The sequence below is a fragment of the Schistocerca gregaria genome, chromosome 11 (assembly GCF_023897955.1).
Source record: "Schistocerca gregaria isolate iqSchGreg1 chromosome 11, iqSchGreg1.2, whole genome shotgun sequence".
Taxonomy (NCBI): domain Eukaryota; kingdom Metazoa; phylum Arthropoda; class Insecta; order Orthoptera; family Acrididae; genus Schistocerca; species Schistocerca gregaria.
Genome location: NC_064930.1, coordinates 27,455,217 through 27,470,710, shown reverse-complemented (window position 1 = coordinate 27,470,710; position 15,494 = coordinate 27,455,217). Strand labels below are relative to the sequence as shown.

The window sequence follows — 15,494 nt, the reverse complement described above, 5'->3', positions numbered from 1 at the left end:
TTTGGCGTGTGTTACAATTGCCGGAATACGAGAAAGACTTAATTGGTTTCGTCTAGCAGACAGTGACAGAACATGCATAATCAAGTCGAGAAACCACACCAGTGTTAGGTACTATTCGTATTAACATCGACATGTTTTATTTTTCTTCTGTGTGTACGTTTGTCAAACTCTCATGAGGTAATAGGTTCTTTTGCAGAAAGGAAAGTACGACGTGTAAAGCTGTAGTGAGATTACAGAGAGAAGACTGCTGGGACCTAAGGGTTGAAGAAATGTGCACTGTCTTGTTTGTCTGTTGTACTTACTGGTGCAAACTTTCTGGAGAGTTCTTACTCTCCCGGTCACAAATAATCGCAGTCAGTATTAACTGTGAGTTTTATTTTTATGGCAGCATAGGATCTCAGACCTGCCGACTGATCTTCATTCCCGCTGTCCTTAATACAGGTTTGACGGCTTCCACTACAAAATGTAAAAGTTCGAAGTCGACAGGGGGAAATATAGTTACGTGCGGTAGAAGAATAAGCGCTCTTCAGACCAGATAACACGTATTACATGTTTTGGTGCAAACGAACATTTTCATATACCCTAATTTACATAAATAACACGACAGAACACACTTTTCAGAAAGATGTGCGCTACAGATTGGACATACCGGGTGATCAAGAAGTCAGTATAAATTTGAGAACTTAATAAACCACGGAATAATGTAGATGTTGTTGTTGTCTTCAGTCCTGAGACTGGTTTGACGCAGCTCTCCATGCTACTCTATCCTGTGCAAGCTGCTTCATCTCCCAGTACCTACTGCAACCTACATCCTTCCGAATCTGCTTAGTGTATTCATCTCTCGGTCTCCCTCTACGATTTTTACCCTCCACGCTGCCCTCCAATGCTAAATTGGTGATCCCTTGATGCCTCAAAACATGTCCTACCAACCGATCCCTTCTTCTAGTCAAGTTGTGCCACAAACTTCTCTTCTCCCCAATCCTATTCAATACCTCCTCATTAGTTACGTGATCTATCCACCTTATCTTCAGTAGATAGAGAGGTAAAAATTGAAACACATCCTTGGAATGACATGGGGGTTTAATGGAACAATAAAAGTTCACAAAATCTCCGACAAATGTCGCTGGACAGCAAAACGTCAGTAACTGCTACCGTGGTGGGTGAGAGGTACGCCGATATGTTACAGAATCGCATCAACCCCAGCCTGGCTGATGAACACCTGCTGGTACGTACGATGTTTATGCAGGATGGCGCTCCACCCCATATTGCTAGACGTGTGAAAGACCTCTTGCGCGCGTCGTTTGGTGACGATCGTGTGCTCAGCCGCCACTTTCGTCATGCATGGCCTCCCAGGTCCCCAGACCTCAGTCCGTGCGATTATTGGTTTTGGGGTTACCTGAAGTCGCAAACTGTATCGTGATCGACCGACATCTCTAGGGATGCTCAAAGACAACATCCGACGCCAATGCCTCACCATAACTCCGGACATGTTTTACAGTGCTGTTCACAGCATTATTCCTCGACTACAGCTATTGTTGAGGAATGATGGTGGACATATTGAGCATTTCCTGTAAAGAACATCATATTTCCTTTGTCTTACTTTGTTATGCTAATTATTGCTATTCTGATCAGATGAAGTGCCATCCGTCGGACATTTTTTGAACTTTTGTATTTTTTTGGTTCTAATAAACTCCCATGTCATTCCAAGCACGTGTCTCAATTTGTACCTCTATATCTGCATTACTCCGTGATTTATTCAGTTTTCAAATTCATACTGACTTTTTGATCACCCGGTATTCTCGAATTTTTTATTTTATGTTTGACGTCCTATCTCGCACTTGAAAGAGAGGGGAGGGGGGCTGGTTACTATGAAGTTCCGGGGCTTAGTTCCTTAGTTCTCGTCTTAATTGTAGTGCAGTGTCTAATCTCACTGCTACCGCTACCGTCTTGCTTCCGGTTATGCTCAGTTCATATCATGACGTTGTCCACTGCATTCAACAGGTCCTCAGATGGTTCTTCTTCTGTTTCGCTGAAGCAGTTTCAGTGCTTGCTCTCTTTCCTTTCCGCCGTTTCTTCTTAGATGTGCAGGTCTACATCTACATCCATACTGCGCAAGCCACCTGACGGTGTGTGTCGGAGGGTAGTTCGAGTACCTCTATCTGTTCTCCTTTCCATTCCAGTCTCGTATTGTTCGTGGAAAGAAGGATTGTCGGTATGCTTCTGTGTGGGCTCTAATCTCTCTGATTTTATCCTCACGGTCTCTTCGCGAGATATACGTAGGAGGGACCAACATAGTGCTTGACTCTTCGGTGAAGGTATGTTCTCGAAACTTTAACAAAACCGCGTACCGAGCTACTGAGCGACTCTCCTGCTGAGTCTTCCACTGGAGTTTATCTATCATCTCCGTAACGCTTTCGCAATTACTAAATGATCCTGTAACGAAGCGCGCTGCTCTCCGTTGGATCTTCTCTATCTCTTCTATCAACCCTATCTGGTACGGATCCCACACTGCTGAGCAGTATTCGAGCAGTGGGCGAACAAACGTACTGTAACCTACTTCCTTTGTTTTCGAATTCCATTTCCTTAGGATTCTTCCAATGAATCTCAGTCTGGCATCTGCTTTACCGACGCTCAACTTCATATGATCATTCCATTTTAAATCACTCCTAATGCGTGCTCCCAGATAATTTATGGAATTAACTGCTTCCAGTTGCTGACCTGCTATTTTGTAGCTAAATGATAAAGGATCTGCCTTTCTATGTATTCACAGCACATTACACTTGCCTACATTGAGATTCGATTGCCATTCCGTGCACCATGCGTCAATTCGCTGCAGATCCTCCTGCATTTCAGTTCAATTTTCCATTGTTACAACCTCTCGATACACCACAGCATCATCGGCAAAATTCCTCAGTGACCTTCCGATGTCATCCACAAGGTGATTCGTGTATATTGTCGGACAGTAGGACCAGAGTCTCGCAGCCCTTGTAACGTGTACACGGTGGAGCGTGGCGCAGGGTGCGGGCAGGGACTTGCGGGCGCCCCTGTGCGGCGCGACTTCCGGGGCAGCGTGTGTCGGCGATGCACCCGCCACGCTCCCCAAGGTCAGGCTCAGGCTGTGCGTTGTGTGTGGAGCTTCCTGCTGCTCGCCGCCTGGTGCCGAGCTGCTGCTGTGCTGCGCCGTGTGACGGCCCGGCTGCCCCAGCTCACCCCGCCACGTCACCCGCTCCCTGCACAGCTATGCGCCCTACGTCACGCATTTCCACCGTCTGAGTCACACACCCACACACGGGAGACTGTGCATGCAGGCAGGAAGGAACGCCGCCCTCCGGCAAACCAGCCACGATTCCGGAAGCGACTCTTGGCCATTTTCCGCACACCATTCTACGAATGGTGCACAAGTAGCAACAGGGACACTCCATATTCCTACACTTTGGAGGCCACGACGTTGACATCACAGATTTATTTCAAACTTTGTACGCCCTTAGCTCTCCATGCCATTCTATCCTGTGCAAGCTTCTTCATCTCCAAGTACGTACTGCAACCTACATCCTTCTGAATCTGCTTAGTGTATTCATCTCTTGGTCTCCCTCTACGATTTTTACCCTCCACGCTGCCCTCCAATGCTAAATTCGCAATCCCTTGATGCCTCAGAACATGTCCTACCAACAGACCCCTTCTTCTGGTCAAGTTGTGCCACAAACTTCTCCCCAATCCTAATCAATACTTCCTCATTAGTAATGGAATCTACCCATCTAATCTTCACCATTCTTATGTAGCACCACATTTCGAAAGCTTCTATTCTCTTCCTGTCCAAACTATTTATCGCCCATGATTCACTTCCATACGTGGCTACACTCCATACAAATACTTTCAGAAACGACTTCCTGACACTCGATGTTAACAAATTTCTCTTCTTCAGAAACGCTTTCTTTGCCATTGCCAGTCTACATTTTATATCCTGTCTACTTCGACCATCATAAGTGTCACATTTCCTAATCTAATTCGTTCAGCATCACCCGACTTAATTCGGCTACATTCCATTATCCTCGTTTTGCTTTTGTTAATGTTCATCTTATATACTCCTTTCAAGACACCATCCATTCCGTTCAACTGCTCTTCCAAGTCCTTTGCTGTCTCTGAGAGAATTACAATGTCGTCGACAAAGCTCAGAGTTTTTATTTCTTCTCCATGGATTTTAATACCTACTCCGAATTTTTCTTTTGTTTGCTTTACTGCCTGCTCATTATACAGATTGAATAACATCGGGTATAGGATACAACCCTGTCTCACTCCCTTCCCAACCGCTGCTTCCCTTATATGCCCATTGTAACGCCGCTTCCTTTGGGCGAACAATGAAGAAATAAAAAAGTACCCCAAAATCAAGTAGAAATTTCACAAATGAAAAAAAGAAAAATAATGTTGCTTGAATAATAGCATCTAGGTAGAAAAGAAATTCCGTACCAAGTAGCTTAGTGTTTTGAAAAAGAAAGAGAGAAAGAAAGAAAGGGACCGACTTCCGTTACTTTTAGAATAAAGTCATGGTAGATCGCAAAGTACGGTAATTACAAACCACGGAGTAGGACGAGCGATCTCAAAGAGTACTCGTTATGAATGCTCTTTGATAGTCGTGTGAAGTGCCTAAGAAAGCGCCGTGTGCTCGTATACGTGGACGCGACAAAGACTGCATTTTGAACGCTAAAGATTTGCGATCTACTACGACGCACTGAGCTTGTAAGAGGGAAATCAGTAACTTCAAATAGTATATCACGTAGAATACAGATACTGAACTATTCGAAATTGTCTTAAATTGAACATTTTCAATACGTGGTTCAAATGGCTCTGAGCACAATGCGACTTAACTTCCGAAGTGGTCAGTCCTCTAGAACTTATTATTTTCAATAAAAGACTGGGCATTAGCCAAAGGTAGAAACTATTAATAATGGATCGATATAGAGGGTAAACTTCTTTAAGCGAACTGTGACAAAGGAATCAACTTTCGTAAAATCTGTTAATGCACTCTGTAATTTGGATAATATCTTGGGCTGAAGTATTACGTCATTAATTGCATCCAGATAGGAAACGCTACTTCCTTACGGCAATGTTGGGATGTGAAAATGGTGCAGCGAACCAGCATTCAGTGTCATTAGTGCCTTAATAACTTCTTTGAGTACCATTCAGTATTGTGTACTCAGTAAATAATTATGTGGTCGACGACAATGATTGTCGAAAGAACGCGGAGTCCATAAATACTCTTTGCCGCATTAACAAATTATCGCTCGGTTACGAACTATTAGGCTCAAGTAAACTGAAAAAACTTTAGTGCAGATATTGGTGTTGTGTATGGACTGAAGCTGTGATTAATACCGGAATAGAAACTGATATATCGCTACGTGTAGCTGTGTTTAGCTACGCCGGGGAGCACGTAATTGCTTGACCTGATCGAGACAAATAATACGCACTCCGTGGGATTTCAGGGCAGCCCAAACAGATTTTTGTATATAACGTCAGTATATTGAGCTCTACCGCTCGTTAGCCAGACTGCGACGTTGTACCGTGTATTCTTAAACCGCCATCTGGTTTCTGTACAAATCGTAATTAGCCTTTCGTTCCCTGTATTTCACCGCTGCCGCCGTCAGAATTGTCAGAAGCTCCCTCTGAGTGTAGGCCATTAAAACAACATAATGTGCCAGTAGTAAGTTGCAGTGCTCCGGCAACTCCCAGAAAAGAGCTAGAGAAGTTTTCCGCGTCTGTTGCGTTACTGATGTATCCGCATCAAGCTTACGTCCGTAAGAAGTCATTGTGGTTAAGCGGTTATTCATAGTCGGCTACGAGACCCTGAGACAGCCGAGTGAGGAAAGCAGGCCTGAATCTGTGTCACGCCCACCGTCGAGCAACAGCCCTCGTTGTAAACACGCTTCTGAAGATGTGGCAAAGCACTCCGACACGCCTCATTGAGGGCTCCAGTTACTGCCGCAGTCCCGTTGACAAGACGCCGCCAGCCACCTTTTTCTGCTTGAGGTGCACTCAAGCGGCAAAGACGCTGTTATAGGCGTGCGTATTCAAATACAGAGATGTGTAAACAGGCGGAATACGGTGCTGCGGTCGGCAACGTCTATGGAAGACAGCAAGTGTCTGTCGCAGTTGTTAGATCGGTTACTGCTGCTATAATGGCAGCCTATGAACGTGGTGTTGTAGTCCGCGCACGAGCGATGGGGCAGAGCATCTCCGAGGTAGCGATGAAGTCTGGATTTTGCCGCACGTCCATTTCACGAGTATGTCGTAAGTATCAGGAATCCGGTAAAAATCTGCGACGTCACTGCGGCCGGAAAAGATCCTGCAAGAACGGGACCAACGACGGTCGAAGAGAATAGTTCAGCGTGACAGAAGTGCAGCCTTTCAAATGGCCGATGAACAAGTGTCAGTGTGCGAACCATTCAATGAAACGTCACCGATATGCGCTTTTTTTTAAAAAAAAAAAAAAAAAAAAGAAAAGAAAAAGAAAAAGAGACCAGAGAGGGGCTCATCGGTCCCATCGGATTAGGGAAGGACGGGGAAGGAAATCGGCCGTGCCCTTTCAAAGGAACCATCCCGGCATTTGCCTGGAGCGACTTAGGGAAATCACGGAAAACCTAAATCAGGATGGCCGGACGCGTCATTGAACCGTCGTCCTCCCGAATGCGAGTCCAGTGTGCTAACCACTGCGCCACCTCGCTCGGTCCGACATTGGACTGTTGATGAGTTCCAACATGTTGCCAGATCAGACGAGTTTCGGTTCAAATTGTATTAAGCAGACGGAGGTGTACATGTATGGAGAGAACCTCGTGAATCTATGGACCGTCCATGTCAGTAGGACAGTCTTCGAGCTGGTGGAGGCTCTGTAATGGTGCGGGCCGTGTGCAGTTGGACTGATAAGGGACCCATGATACGTCTAAATACGACTCTGACAGGTGACACGCACGTAAGCATCCTGTCTGACCACCTGCATCCATTCATGTCCATTGTGCATTCCGACAATTCCAGCAGGACAACGCGACAGCCCAGACGTCCAGTATCGGTACAGAGTGGCTCCAGGAACACTCTTCTGAGTTTAAGCACTTCGCCTGGCCACCAACGTACCCGGACATGAACATTACTCAGTATATCTGGGACGCCGTGCAACGTACTTTTCAGAAAGACCTCCAACCACTCGCAGTCTTACGGATTCACGGACAGCCCTGCAGGATTCGTGGAGTCAGTTCCCTCCAGCACTGCTCCAGACATCTGTCGAGTCCATGCCACGTCGTGTTTCGGCACTTCTGCGTGCTCGCGGGGGCCCTAAGCGACATTAGGGAGGTGTAGCAGTTTCACTGGCTCTTCACTGTATTTCTTCCTCGAATATAGGTACATCAGGACTGTGCTTTTCCATCCACGTTTACCGGCAACCAAGATAGTGTATGATTCGATGCATTCGCGGCTTCATAATTGAAGAAAAGCGTCCCCTCGTCAGATGGAATGGCGTTTGGGAGCCAGCGCATTGCGCCGCTATTCTTGCGCCGGATGTCCAATCACCTGGGTGGTGACGGCTAACTGGAAGACCTGCTCGCTGAGTCGGATTACTGGACACTACGTGTTTGCTGGTGGCGTCAAATCAGCCTTCCATCTGTGGCAATACCTTAGCGACCGACATTCTGCACTTGTCAAGAACCCAAAGTATCAACAATATTTCTCGAACTGTCTCCGGAGCGCTTTCCAGAACCCCCCCCCCCCCCCCCCCCCCCCACCTAACAGCTGGAGCATCCATCCAAAAAGCAGCTCACATATGCCCCTTCTTCCATTTGACAGAAGATTAATTTCTGCACCCCCCGGACACTCATTTTGTGTTGCCCCATGATGCACATGGTGAGTCATTAGCAACAATTTTTACGATTGTGAACACGACACTCTCAAATGGGCCTGGATGCTAATGAACTTTTCTGTTTCGGCAACATTTTTATTGCTGTTGGCAATCTGTATTTTCTATCTTCTGCACTTGGGCCGTTGTCTATTATCTTCATGCCCAAATGCTAAACCTCTTCCATTACTCGTAGTGTGTCGTTTCCCCGTCTAATCCTCCTAGCATTATCTGATTAAATTAGACTACACACAGTTGTCAGCGGTTATTTTCGTCGGCGTTCAAATCATAACTCCTAAGGAGCAGTGAGACACTAACTTGTTCAACTGCTCGTCCAATTCCTTTGCCGTCTTACAGAATTACAATCTCTCTCATCCTTAACTTCCTCCTCAAATTTCTCCTCGGTCTGTTTCACACGTTGCCCTGCGTAGATACTGAATAACTTATGGATACGCTACAACTCGGTCTCACATCAACTGCTTCTTCCCTTTCATGGTCTCCAACTCCTTTAACTACACTCTCTATAAGTTACAGATAACGTTCGCTCCCTTCAGAATTTCAAAGAGTATAGTTCACTCAACAAGCGCAAAGGCCATCTATAAACCTATAAGTCCTATGCCAAGTCGTATGGTCTGTATTACTTCGCGTGTAGCGACATTACCCCGGAACCTTAACTGAATAGCGATTTCGGCTTGTACTTTTTTCCGTTCTTTTGCAAATAATTCGTGTCCAGTATTCTGAAACCATGACCAGCGTATAATGTATAACGAAAATGTGTATTCTGATGTTTCCGTACAATCTTGATCTCCATTTTTTTAGTGACAGAAAGGATATTAATATTGTATGGAAATGCATGTAGTATGAATAATTAAAGAATAACAAAAAAGTCTTGACAATTACAAATACGAAATCACACACCTGAGACAAGCAGGAAGAGAGTTCGAAAATTGGATGTCTAGACACACACACACACAAAAAGAAACAAAATGCTTATTATAGAAGCCGAAAAAAAAAACAGGCTTTCGGGACGGGAAAGAATCAAGCCTCTGGAGAAATCACAAGAATTGACGTAACAGCAATCTCGAAAAATGGAAAAGTTTGGCAGGAAGGAAACTGCAGTTGAAGTCAAAACCGAAACAGTGCTTATTATCGTTTCCTACAAAATGGTAACTCGAAATAAAAATAGGACACACGAATATACCAGTAGAAGCAAGCAACAGCTATGTTATTCAGAATAATAAAGCAAACCCCCACAGAAGATAAGGCACAAACTGCTTAAACCGGCACGAGTACAACAGCAATAAACAAACTGTGTCTTCTATAACGCCGAAGTTCTCTCCAGTTTTTCTTTCGACGCAGTTTCTGTTGTTACAAATTGTAACGAATTGGTTTTGTTATCATTTAGAGTTGGTGCGTATCGTTGGGCAGTTCATAAAGTGGATACTGACTTCACAGGTCTTTTTTTTCCCTTTAGTCAGTTTCGTAACACAGTCGTGTTTAATTTTTAATATTACAAAAATGAAAGTATCTGTCTCTCCTACGTTTCCACGAGTAAATCACTGAACCGATTTGGTTCAATTTGATATTGAGATAGTGGCTTGAATCTTTAGAAGACAGAGAGAGAGAGAGAGAGAGAGAGAGAGAGAGAGAGAGAGAGAAGCAGGAAATGGAACATGGGCGAAACACAGACAACAGTAACAACATTGTTTACTGCACGAACGACAATAACAGAGGAATGTGCCCCTATTTGTTTACTGGTTTCCGTAGAGAGCTTGTAATGGTTCAAATGGCTCTAACCACTATGGGACTGAACGTCTGAGGTCATCAGTCCCCTAGAACTTAGAACTACTTAAACCTAACTAACCTAAGGACATCACACACATCCATGCCCGAGGCAGGATTCGAACCTGCCAGCTTGTAATGAACTGGGTCTTTGTCACAGTATCGAAGGTGGCTAAGGGCTCATACCTCTTAAGGTATGCGTTTTAGAGCCCGTGTTTACAGGATTTTTTGTGTTTTTTTGATCCGTATTACCACCTACCAAAATGTGGAATATTGAAATTTGGCACACTGCCTTTGAGGCGTGTTTTTGATGGTTTTGATTTCGCAGCTGCTTATCAGGCGTTGGTAATGTTACATTGTTTGAGTGTCCGGGTGTGTGTATAAAACGCAATCTTAATGCTGACAAGGGAACACCCTATCGCACCCCCCTCAGATTTAGTTATAATTTGGCACAGTGTGAGGTAACTGCGCTGTAGTATGGGGACGCTACACCTAAACGGAAAAATTTGAAAACGATAAAAACACATGTTTTCACAGAGCACAGGCAAATCTGTAGGACTGTGAAACTTGGATTCATTTGTTGCAGTTTACGTGACAAACCTATGTTTTCATCACTTTTTTGGGAGTGATTATCACGTCCACAACAAAACCTAAATCCGGCAAGGTAGAAGAATCTTTTTACCCATTCGCCAAGTGTACAAGATAGGTGGGTCGACAGCATATTCCTGTCATGTGACACACATGCCGTCACCAGTGTCGCATAGAATATATCAGACGTGTTTTCCTGTGGAGGAATCGGTTGACCCATGACCTTGCGATCAAATGCTTTCGCTTCCCATTGGAGAGGCACGTCCTTTCGTCTACTAATAGCACGGTTTTGCGGTGCGGTCGCAAAACGCAGACACCAAACTTATTACAGTGAACAGACACGTCAATGAACGAACGGACAAACCATAACTTTGCGAAAATAAAGAAAGTAAACTTTTCACTCGAGGTAAGACTCAAACCAAGGACCTCTCCTTTCGCAGCTGCTCTCGCTAACCACGGGACCACAGCGATCCTGAGCTCGCAGTACCCTTGATGTTTCTAGAATCCTTGATGTTGCCTATCTTTCGCATTGACTTCTCAGTTTGTATATTTTGCTTATTTTTTTCATAGTTCGACACAACTTCTTCCTGTTTTCTTGATTGATCTGTGTTTAGTTTTTCAGGCGTATCCACTGTGCCAACTTATAACTAATCTGAGGGGGGGTTGCGATGGGGAGGTTCCCTTGTGAGTACGATATTAGTCATTGCCCGTTTGCTAAGCTGGAATTCGATAGCACGCATGTTCACGTTTTGTCTACGTCGAATAATTAAGTACCGTCGCGGTTAGATATCTGTTGGTTCTGTAATACGCGGGCCTCCGCGTTACGGGGTAGAGCTGTGTGTTTCGAGGATTGCTTCGTGCTGCGAAGCGAAAACCAGCCCGGCGCAGCTGCGTTCCCAGAGTCCGGCGTGGCGAGCTGTGCGCATGCGCGGGGGCCTGTTTCCCAAGCCGCGCCGCGCAGCGTTGCCAAGTCGCTGCCGCGCTCTCGTGGCCGAGACGCCGCGCTGTTGCCAAGCGTAGCCTGCCATTTCGTCTGGCCCCTGTGTGTGTGTGTGTGTGTGTGTGTGTGTGTGTGTGTGTGTGTGTGTGGGGGGGGGGGGGGGGGCGGCGCCTTTATAATACAGTCCTCTGCGCACACCGCTTACATATCGTGTCGTGTGCAGCACCTAACTGCCCTCGTTCTACCGCCTATCCGTCATCGATATACGTGCTTATGGAATATATGAACCAATCACATTGTTAAATATAGAATTTTTTTGTAGCATAGGGGTGGTTAACGTTTAAGTAGTTCTTCCCAGTGTTGCATTAAAATGGTGCAACGCGTGTCGATGCATGAACGTCATATTCAGCAATAATGGGAGGGGATAACCGAAAACGAAGTATTGATTTCGTTTGTTGGTTTGCTGTTCGCATAATTTTTAACCCCTTCCTGTGGTGTACCCAGTTACCTCGATCGCTACGACGACTCGAATCTTGTTAACAGCATTTATAAACCTGAGTACCTAATAGTAGACACCTCTGGAACTGTCACACGAACTGCTCGGGAACTTGCCTGAAAATAGAATATGTTACGATGAAATTCGATTCTAATACAGCAGACGCAGTTTATTTCAGCTCTGTCATGTAATTTTTCAATCGGTATTAGTATTAACGCATGAAAAGTTCGTGGCTTAGTTCGAACTGTCATAGAAGCTTTTCCGTGATAAAAGCTGGAAGTAATCGGGATCCAGAGACTTTATTTTCATTTTAATTAGCTGAAATTGCTATTCATTAAATGAAATGCTCGTACTGCACAAATATTATGAGGCGTTCTCAATTATTGGTAAAGCTATTCACTTATTATTCGCACACTCTTGGACTATAGGCTGACAATGTTACCGGCAACTGGCCGATGTTTGCCAACAGTGAATGGCCCCTCCTACTGTTCACGACTGTGTTTTTCTTCTTCGCTGTCTGAACATTTGGCAGACTGATAAATTTCACCGCTGACTATAGCTGCTGCAGGAACATCGGCTGCGGAATTACTTTCATCAGGGAAGTGACTTGACGTCGCGTGAAAGCGATCAATTGCTCTAACAGTCGTTCCGGTATATAATCTTCCGTTAGCAGTCTCATTTCTACGTGCCACTTTGACACTTAGCGGCACAACACGAGCGCCGTGTGTATTCCAAGGTCGGAGCGACCCTTCAAAAGGTATTTCTGTCAGGTTAATTGAAGAACGATGTCTCACAACTTCGAACGTCTGTCCGTTAATGAGTCTCAGTTTTGAACTTGAGTTAGTGGCAGGTGTGTGTGTGTGTGTGTGTGTGTGTGTGTGTGTGTGTGTGTGTGTGTGTTCAGAGTCAACACTTCCACGGCTAAAACACGTCACCACAATCAAGAATTCACAAGGAAACGCACATTTTACCGTGATCAAAGTGAGTAACTAATTTGAGAAAAAAATACGTTAACAGCAAACCAAGAAAGGAAGTAGATATTTCCTCGAATTAGATTATCCATTAAAAGAAAACAGCCCTCGGTCACTAATTTTTGACGAATTAACCGGGTTTCAACGCTGCTAGGAGTGTCTTCCTGAGAATTTAAATCGAAGAATCGTCTATAACATGCTCACAGAATATGACTAAAAACGTATGATACAAATTGTAAGTACGGAGTCATCTTGAAAGACTGGCAATACTTATATGTCATTTATAAAATAATAAATATGCCAAAGGGGCGTTAGTCGCAAAGATATTTAAGGAAAAAAAAACTGTGATGGCGAGCCACTGAGACCTGCTCGTTACTTGCGTGGTGCAGGTTGCAAACGGACTAAAAAAAAATTAGATTATCCTTCTGTTTCTCTGCAGCTCTTGCCAAGACGGTACCGAAGAATTTTAATACCTATGTTTACATTTGTTAATGTCTTTTGTACTGCTGTTGTAGCGCGAAGATGAGGTTCGTATATCGAAACGTGTTGCTACATTAAATAGTGCAATAATCCTCTTTTCGATGTATTTCCGTGCCTGCTAGGAAAATTTGGAGAGGAATTTCGCCTTGTGCAAGACACCGTTTTATAGTCTTATGTTCAAAAGAGACATATTTGTGCACTTAATGTCATTTTTCAGAAGAATTTTTGTTTATTTTGTTTCTAAAAAATTACGGTTACGTTTTAATTCTCGTAGTTTTGGATAAAAAAAAATATTTACATTCACAAATTGGCGATTAGTAAGTGTCAAGTGTAAAACGTGTGTGGTGGCGGTGAACAAAATGTTCTCACATTCGGAGCGAAAAGATCTCAGCGAAAGGAAAATGACTTTGTTTCTAAAGTTTGCCACGGCAGCTGCTGTAACACGTCAACGACTCCCTCTCGTTATTTCGATGCCCTCCGTCTGTCCTTTCTGGCTGTACCACTGAAGGCGAGCAGGCGTTGTGTCGGTATTCTGTGTAATAGACTTGTCCTGTCTTCTAAAAGTGTTCTGCAGCCTTTCATTCACCTCTTCCACAGCCTTTTCTGTCTGGCAGCTGCAATTCAAGCTGTCCACAGTTGTAATCCACTGGTATATACTTCAATCGACAACCTTTGAGTTTGTGAGACGAAGTGTGAGCGAAACGTAACTCGTTTGGACCCTTGAGTTCTCGAAGCAGCTCCGTAGTACTTGTTTGTTGATCGAACCTGCGGCGCGATGCTGAATTGCTTCGGCGGCTCCCTTCTGTCCGACCTACTGCCGATCCCAGAGACTAGAACAGTACTCGAGAATGGGTCCCGCTAGGGTCATATGCGCAGTACTCCTTTATAGATTAGCTTCACTTTCTGGAAACACTCCCACTAAACCGAAGCCGACAATTCGCCATGCGTGCTACCGACCTTTCGCGCCCTGAAACGTCACATACAAATATTTGACTGTCGGGACTACGTCTACCGCGAACCCAGCAACAATGTTTTCTACCCTCCACGATGCCCTCCAGTACTGAACTGGTGATCTCTTGATGCCTCAGAACATGTCCTACCAACCGGTCCTTTCTTTTTGTCAAGTTGTGCCACAAACTCCTCTTCTCCCCAATTCTATTCAATACCTCCTCATTAGTTATGTGCTCTACCCATCTAATCTTCAGCATTCTTCTGTAGCACCACATTTCGAAAGCCTCTATTCTCTTCCTGTGCAAACTATTTATCGTCCATATCTCACTTCCATACATGGCTACGCTCCATACAAATACTTTCAGAAACAACTTCCTGACATTTAAATCTATACTCGATGTTAATAAATTTCTCTTCTTCAGAAACGCTTTCCAAGCCATTGCCAGTCTAAATTTTATATCCTCTCTACTTCGACCATCATCAGTTATTTTACTCCCTAAATAGCAAAACTCCTTTACTACTTTAAGTGTCTCATTTCCTAATCTAATTCCCTCAGCATCACCCGACTTAATTCGACTACATTCCATTATCCTCGTTTTGCTTTTGTTGATGTTCATCTTATATAGTCCTCTCAAGACACTGTCCATTCCATTCAACTGCTCTTCCAAGTCCTTTGCTGTCTCTGACAGAATTACAATGTCATCGGCGAACCTCAGAGTTTTTATTTCCTCTCTCTGGATTTTCATACCTACTCCAAATTTTTCTTTTGTTTCCTTCACTTCTTGCTCAATATACAGATTGAATAGCATCGGGGAGAAGCTCCAACCCTGTCTCACTCTCTTCCCAACTACTGCTTCCCTTTCATGCCCCTCGACTCTTATAACTGCCATCTGGTTTCTGTACAAATTGTAAATAGTCTTTCACTCCCTGTATTTTACCCCTGCCACCTTTAGAATTTGAAAAAGAGTATTCCAGTCAACATTGTCAAAAGCTTTCTCTAAGTCTACAAATGCTAGGAACGTAGGTTTGCCTTCCTTAATCTTTCTTCTAAGATATGTCGTAAGGTCAGTATTGCCTCACGTTTTTGCTTAGAAGTGCAGAATCGATGTACATGTTTCGAAGAAAATTTCAGCAGTGTTTAGAATAGCTTTTGCGCACATATTTCAAACAATATGCCTCAGAATCAGGTGAACAGTAACCGATATGGAGCTTTAGTGTTTCATAAGCTTGATAGGTTTTACGGGATTTTGAAACCGTTCCTCCCTGTTTGAAACGGTTTCCTCCAAAGATTACTAGTTTTCCTTCGTGGCGATTTCACTATACCATGCGACTTGTTTTCGCGTCCTATTGGACGAGGCTGACGTTTGCATAAGTTGCAGCCCTCTGATTGTGACTGGTAATATTAGCCAGCAG

General features: G+C 44.3%; 1 protein-coding gene across 5 annotated transcripts in view; it reads left to right on the top strand.

Annotated features, from left to right (window-relative positions):
• The window catches only part of LOC126295501 (uncharacterized), a 305,004-nt gene that overhangs the window by 45,606 nt on the left and 243,904 nt on the right, over nucleotides 1–15,494 (top strand). The gene's annotated exons all lie outside the window — the stretch shown is intronic.